An 8,569-nucleotide genomic window follows, 5' to 3' on the forward strand; every position below is an offset into this window, starting at 1 on the left:
CCTGATTACGTCCGATTATGAGAACGATGAATCATTATTAGAGCGTTTAATTATCCGAACTATATTTATCCCGTAATGCTCTTAAACAAACTACAGTTACGGCTTAGAATGTATTAATAGTTATATTCCGAACAATACTTCTGAGATGTAATAAGATTTCTTTTGTAAATGCAAAGTCAGCAGAATGATCGAAGTTGGATAGGGTTTTATGTGCGAGAATTACATGCTAGTTTCGTTGATTAAGATTACTTTATGAGGTTTTTATGCTCGTTGCCACTACATCATTCACGTGTACAAGTTAATCATTAAATCGTGCTCGTACCAGTGCAAAACATTCGTCGCGCCGGAGAAATGGAACCACTTGTTCCTCTATTGCACAGAGTTTTTTCTCCCTCAAAAAATATTGCCATGTATATATATGTATACATGCCAAGATTTTATTTTTTACACATAATTAAAAAAAATTTGAATATATGTATAGCTTATGTAAATTGTATATTTTGCAGCAATGATATTAAATATATATGTTTAGTTATTTAGCTTTACTGTATTGTTAAAAATTAAAATGTTTATTATAAACTATTAATACATTAATTAAACTTATATAATACTTATATAATACTTATATAATAATTAAATGTATAATTTAATTTATGTAATACTAAAGTTAATATTAATTTTTAATTATTTAAGTATAGAAATACAATAATTTGATGAAGAATTACAGCCACGTATTATATTAGTTATACTTATTAATTAAAATAATTTGAGATTAAATATATTCACGTGAAATAATAAATACATCTACAATAGTGCTAATGAATTTGGAGATTACTTTGGGTCTGTATATACTCTGATGAATTATCTTTGCAATTACTCTAGACACTTAACGATCCATGACAAAGTTTCTTCTCTGTGAATCAGGATTGAGACAATAATTGTCTCTTCATAAACGAGGGATGATGGGAGGCATCGTGAGTGCACCGTGATTTTTCTCGAAATGAACGCTGGTGCATCCCGCGTGCGCGAGAAAGCGACGAAGCTCCTTGATTGGACTTGGTAAATGGACTCGTAAATAAACTTTCAGTAGAGTCGTTAAATTTGTGGGTCATTATTTTTTCTTCGAGCAATATCGTTATTCCATCTGACTTCCGCCTGTTCTTGTTACAGTTCGTAGTGCATGTCAGGACATTTTCATAAATTTATACAATAATTTACTTGGCTAGTTTATTTATGCGTTATTAGTTTTTGTGTTAGTTCTGTAATTCTCGCATCTATATCGATCGATATTTCTCAAGGTTGGAATATCATCGCAAAAACTGCGAATGATAATAGTTTTCTCGCTTTTCTCTCTCTGAGTGATGTTAAATTCGTAACATACATGATTATTACACTCACTCTAGTGTAAGATCGCGATTCGAGTGAGCAATAAGTGTAAAGAATTCCTTATTTAGCCACAGATTCTCTTAATGATATAATACGCATATAATTTGGCTTTATTGCGAACATAAATTTAACTTTTCTAAAAGAAGCACATCGATTTCTAAAATAGATACTCGTATTACGAATTGAGGGTTAATTTCAATTTTACGAATTCGCAAAGAATTAACGAATTTTATTCTGCAAAAAGAGAAATCTTAATAATTTGCTCAAATATCTTTCCTTTTCCTATTTTATTGTTGCAAGAAACGACTAGGAAGGTGAACATTTCACACGGAAAGAACAATTTTGCTGAATCCAGATCTGAAAATAATTTTTGTTCAATAATCAAAATAATTTTGTGCGAAAATCAAAATGATTGCTAGAATATCAAAATGTTTTATAGCAATACTTATTAGTTTTAACATTCCAACAAATTATTCTGATGATTCAACAATAAATTATCTTCAGATCTGTTTTCAGCAAAATTTTTAAACTTTTCAACAAAATCGTTCTTTCCGTGAATATATTTTATTCACTTTCATTATTTCATAATAATTCTTAAGATTAAGCTCTTAATCTTCAGCTCAAGTGTGCTATATGAATTATATGGAACTGTTAAGAGAGTTAGATACATACTATTGGTATAATATATTCTATTCTGCCATGCACGAAGGAGCATGGCAGTCGTGACTTTCTGAAAAATCGCGCAATCTAAGGGGATTGGCCTTTCAAGGTGGCCGCGTGAGACGAATATGCGTAGGCCTGAAATAAATCGTCGGTGCCCGTTTCGAAATATATCAAACGCGGGCGTGCACCGGGCATCTCTGTCATCTCGCGGGACCGGGGATTACGGAACCGCGTATGTGGCCGCGTAGAGAAACGTAATTGAAAATGCTTATCTTTTTTTTTTTTCATTGCCGCGATGTAGATATAATCGTCGATCCCCGCGCGCACACGCCAGTCAGTGGCACATCGCGGAGAACATTTATGTAAAGCCTCGCGCTCTCAAAGAGCGCGAATGCCCGCGGGATACCCCCGCGAATATCATCTCGCAATCGCCTTTTCACGGCGAATACCTATAGCTGGCAGGCCGACGCGCCACTCTCAGAGTGGGTATCCAGTATATGTCCAGTTCCAGTAAACCATCCCCGACTTTTCTGCCGCCGCCTCTCAAGAGCGCGGACTCAACCTCCGTACTCGGAGGTTCGTGATACGAATAAATTCCTTGTGGAATATAGAGCCGAGAGTCTAAGCCTCATTCCAGGAAACGTGACCGTGTGTATGGTATATAAATATAGTATATAGACTCAATAATGTTCAGAAATACACGACGCCTCGCGTCGCGGATTCGCGTTGCTCGACCGCGTGCATCTCTCTCTCTCTCTCTTTTTGCAACGTAATGTATATAATTATCGCAGATGGACTAGACGAGATAAACATCGGCGAGGATAAAGTTCTTTTTCTTCTTTTTCTTCCTGTGCGCGTGCGCTTTTTTCGTGCTCACAATCAGACAGACAGTGTGATGTATCGATGATGTATGTAAAAGCGCGATTTTTATTCGGGTATTTCCATTCGGGTATTAAATTTATCTTACGCTAACAACAGACATTTAACCTTTTAGCTGCGACACGCGAAAAAGTTTCTTTTTTTTTTAATTATTGGCGAACAAGAGATGCACACTGTAATTACGATATACACCATTTTGATTTACCATTTATCTATCTATAACTAAGTATAAATTAAACAGCGTTGTGATGAATTAAAAAAGATTTATTTACTTAAAGTAAACGTATCCTGTCTAGAATCTGTGCGTAAGTAACTTTTTTTCTGTCAAAAAAAGTACGTATATGATGTTTCGTGTTTGATGAGTTACGAATATGCACTTCTCAATAAGATTTTAAGGCATGTCTTAATACACTTACATAAGAAATATCCGTTGTAAAGAAAGTTGAAAACAAGCAACTTTTTTGCATGAGTTAGCATAAGAAGAAGAACGATGTGACATTTATAACGTATACATATTTACATCGATTGTTACATAAGTCTTAACGATGAAGTCTCAGCTATATCTCAATAATCTTTGTAATATTTTAGTTGACTTGTCTAAAAGTGGCACGATTTAAACTACATATAGATACACATATACTATGCAGTTAAATAATAATGAATTACTAACTGAAAGTTAGTTTCGAACTAAAATTTCCCGACACGAGCTATTCAGCTCGTTCTGATGGAAGATTCAAACTGTTAAGTTAGATGATTATATACGAGACACGACTATGCTGATTACCTGAACGATGGAGCGAACGAATTTCGATTTTCGGTACAGTTCCACGTATCGAAGCCAGTTATATTTTCCGCAGTCACAGTAGATTATTACATTACGGATCAGCGATTTATTATCGGCGCGGCGGACGCTCATTAGACGCACGTATTTCTCCTTGTCTTCGGGCGAAGCTCATTAGTCCGCGAGCTGCACGCGGGTATATACCTACGCGGGGATCCTCTCGGTCCTCTCGGCGACGGGGGCCGATAGCGATTAATAAACGATGCTGGATTACGCAGCAGATCATTGGATTAATAAGCCGTCCGTTGACCGGACGCAGGCAGGCAGCATGGCTTCGCGCGCGAACGCTTGATTTCTCCGCGAAGCGCGAAGGCGTCAGAATGACGAGCAACTATGTACTTGACGTTCACAAAACCTCGCTCTTTAGCGGCTATTAATTTAACGTGCGCATATGCTGTTCTACAGATTATCTCTTTCTCTGGCTTGAAAGTAGCGTGTATAATTAAATATTATATAGATGCAAAAATATAGACTGTTGGAATATTTTTATATATAACTGAATATGTGAAATACCGTATAATTAAGTACAATACATGTATAAATAGGGGAAAAATGTAGCTCGTACACGGTTCGCGCATTTTCTGTAATAACGGATTGTTTGACCAGTTTGACGTTGATTTATCGTCGACGGAAATGTCGAAGCTGCATTTATTCATCGCTTGATTTCAGCATAATTTGTAATGGAAAATAAGGATTTTCTCCTTGGCGAACTGAAAGAGAGTAAATAAAATCCTTTGTTGGTGAATTTTATGTCCTTTTCTTTTATCGGAATTTTATTGTCAAAAGATAAACAATGTTGAGAATTAGAAAGTTGCATTGTGAATGCCAGTCTCTTGCGACGTTTCCATTGAGGAAAAAATCAACTCCAAATTGGCATGGATACGTTGTAGGATTTTGTAACTTCGTTACATCTCGCATGTGGAATACACGTATCTCCGAAACAATTTCGCATTTTTGTCGTATCACGGCAAAGCAATTCTGTCTACGGGCACGCTTGCGAATGTTTAGCGGGAATAACAGGCCCCCGCGCGTCTTTGTGAAAGCGAACCGGATCTCGTTAGTAATTCGCGTTTTACGCCCGCGACGTGATGTATCGTTCTGGATTATCACTGACTGCCGGCGAATGTATAATACCGGTATGGTACGTAGGTACCGTACGCAGAGAGTTGCCCTTCGTTCTGTATGTTAATGCGTATACATGAATAAACCAAGGGAAACCGATACTCTCTGTTTTAAACGTCAAGCTCGTCCTAAGTTCGCCTCGCTCGGACGTTTCGCGATGGCCGCGTATACGCGGACAGTCGTCCGTATATTTGTAGTATATCGTCAACGGTAATCAACGGAAATAATCACGCGGAACGTCGCAGTGATGTCAACGGATCGTCAGACTTGTGTGACGCAATCGGTATTTTTATACTAATTAATTACGCGCGTATCAATATAAGTGAAAAAGACGCCCGTCGGGACGTCGTAAAATGCTAATCCGAAGCTTTTATTCCCATTGCGGAAAAATATCGCGTCTGAACACGCTCGATGGAATGACACTAACTTTAACTAACATCGCATAGACATATAACTTAATCAATCACTTGGAGCGTAATTGCTTTATTGGAATCGAATCAGCATTGACAAATGAATTACGTAAATGCGTAATTATCTGTGTATTCTTTTAACGCATAGATTAATGATGGTTTCTAACAATGTAATTTAATTGCGAGATACAAATCGCCAGTTTAGTGAAATTTGATGTAAGATCTAAATTTAACGTCTAATATTTATGCTCGTATAAGTATAACGGAAATATATAAATATATATATAACGGAATATGTATCGAGCGTAAATTAAATTACGCCATTGACATCAATGCTATCGATGAGTATGCCGTTAGACAAAATCATACCGTCATTTATGCAGATAAATTGAAGCCGATCCCTCTTCCGTCATACAATCCACGATGAACAACCGCGAATTACATGTCATCCTTTTCTCTCTCTCTCTCTCTCTCTCTCTCTCTCTCTCTCTCTCTCTCTTGTCTCTTCAGTCTCGACCACAAAATGGAACCAAGAAGGAAAAAATACAGTGGCGGTAAAAATTCTCGCGGAAAGAGTCTTGCGTAACGAGAGACATTGCGGCAGACACGATAAGGAAAGGATTTCTAGCTGATCCTATACCAACGCTGACTATTTTATTTGTTCATATCGTATTACTGTCACGTACTTTCGTAATCGAACATATGATAGTATATCTTCTTGGTCAGCAAACGGGAATTCTACTTTTTCTTTCATCAAAATGGTACCTTTGGTTATTAATTTCTTCAACATTAATCTTTTTCTTTTCGTGTGAAATCACTAAGAGAAAAAAATGGTTACAGTTACTATAATTCAACTATAATTTATAGTCATTTTCGGTGCCAATTATATATTCGTTTGATAGGGGACTACAAATATAATTATTATTACTATAAAATTGTAGGAGTAATAACTGCGAAAACGTGATTTCTATCCTAATTATTTTTACTGTATGCAATTATAGTTGCAAATACCAAACGTTTTTCTCTCAGTGCATATGTAAATATTTTTTGTTTACTTTAACAATCATATTATACAGAGTAAGAAAACTTTAGATTCGCGAGCTTAAATTTAAATTAAAGCGCATGGGAGGAACGAGAGTGATTTTTAATCGGCACGAAGCTAAAATGTGCGTGAACTTTCGTAACGAGACGGCGGTATAGCGAAAACGAAAGCCTCTCCACGGCGACCTGTTCACGAAAATTGCGATTTCTGGCAGCGGACTGACGCGGTTACTTCTCCGGGAGCGTAATATGTAATTATTACGACGTTTCACTTGCGTTTCGCCGGTGTGTCCGTGCCCGTATCGGTGAAAACACGGTGGTCGGCGACCCGCCCTGGATCCGTATATTTTTCAAGCGCGGCCAACTTTCGTGTATGAATTTCAGTTATTTGGTCTGATCGTGAAATGGAACGGTCAACCGTGACGGCGCGAGGCGCCATTCGGTTCCCTTCGTATAATTTCACCGCGCCTGCCCCTGAAATTATCTCGCTATAGCTCTGAACATTGATATACCACTTCCAATCGATTTCGCGGCCTCCGGCAGACTGCTTCTGCTCGATTATTTCAATTCTATTAAATCCGTTTATAATATATATTTGCGATAAGGTGATTCGTAGGATAATTTATATAAATGCACGAGAATAGATTTTATCTCCGCGCTTACTTTGTGCTACACTCCCGTAATATCTTTATTCTTGCGCATTCTGCGGAGAGACGATTTTATAGGATGCCATCTAAAACGTAGGTGACGGCGGTTGTCGAGGGCTGGGCCATCCGATCTCAGGGTTAACGATACAGCCGGGGCTGATCGCTATACGGTGCGGGATGCGCGTAAATGTCTCTACCGCGGGCGAAACGAGCCCGCTCGCGGATCGCATCTCGGGCTATAAAAATTCGAAAGGGGCCATCTCGCCATCTCGCCGTTCCTGCAGTCGGTGATGGTAGTGCGTGCATCTCCGATGCACTTTCGATCGAGGTTAAAAACACTTTCGCCGCGGTCGAAATTAAGGAGCACGCGCTTGTAAACTGCGCGTGCTGTGCCGACGTTAACTCGATTGGCTCGCCGAACACTGGTAGCATGAGAACGTAGCGGCGAAAGACAATCGTGAAAGCATCCCGGGAAGAGACCTCCCTTTGATTGTCTCCCGTAGAAAGTAAACACGAACGAAGTAAGAGCGCGCCTCTTCTGGAATTCACCGATCCTCTTTCCTTCCCGTCCCCCGCGTGCGCGAGCAACCGCCGTAGTTCGCACCGGAATTCGCGAATTAAGTTTTGTTTTCGCGCTCGGCTGCTCCGACGTGATGGACAAGACTTTTGTGGCGGATTCAGGCTGAATTCGTGGCCGGAAACAAGCGCGACAGCCACCACCGAAAATTGTACCGTTTCCGGATCCGACTTTCTCCGACATGTAGGTACTCGTACTTGCTCGAACGGTCGGATGTCTAACGCTGTTAGCTTTCGAAACGAGAAATATATTTATCTGATTTTTCATCCTCTCTATTACACTTGATTAATTATTAAAGTATTACTGGAGTATCTGACTCTAATTATATAGATTAATTAATCATACTCTAACGATTACAATTTAATTTTTTCAAATGTCAATTTTAAAGTCATTCTTGCTTTTATTACTTTCATATCTTAATCGTGTATAGATATTCATGAAACATTTTTTTTGTGACTTTTCTTATTTTTTATAACATGAGAGAGCTACACTGACATTCTTATCTGTTATTAATTTTGATCAAGTCAATTAAAAACATATACATGTCATTTTCCGTTTGTTTTTAGAGAGCGTGAGATGCTGTCTTCAATTGATTCTTATTTTTCATCATCTTCGCGCGTAAAGAAAACGCGCGTACGTGTTGATTGCTTCGAGTGTCAAGCTCTCACGCAGCTGTCGTTTTCAAAGTCTTGTCACGAATCTTTTTTTTCTTTTTCTCATTCCATTTCTCTCCGCATTTGAATTTTTTCTTCGTCTTCTTTTTTTCCCCTTCTTTTTCACGGCCGTTCCGACTATAAAAATGAAAATTTTCGGTCCGCGTCACGAACGGCGATCAACGCTCCAAAGCGCGTCGAACAAGAACAGGTTTCCAAAGACGCGAGGATGCGCGATGCATCCGACATGCGCATCGCTATAACGCGACCATCAGTCACGAGGTTGAAGGTAGCGGAGAGAGAGAGAGAGAGAGAGAGAGAGAGAGAGAGAGAGAGAGAGAGAGAGAGAG

Source organism: Wasmannia auropunctata, unplaced genomic scaffold, assembly GCF_000956235.1.
Source record: "Wasmannia auropunctata unplaced genomic scaffold, wasmannia.A_1.0 LD336041.1, whole genome shotgun sequence".
Taxonomy (NCBI): domain Eukaryota; kingdom Metazoa; phylum Arthropoda; class Insecta; order Hymenoptera; family Formicidae; genus Wasmannia; species Wasmannia auropunctata.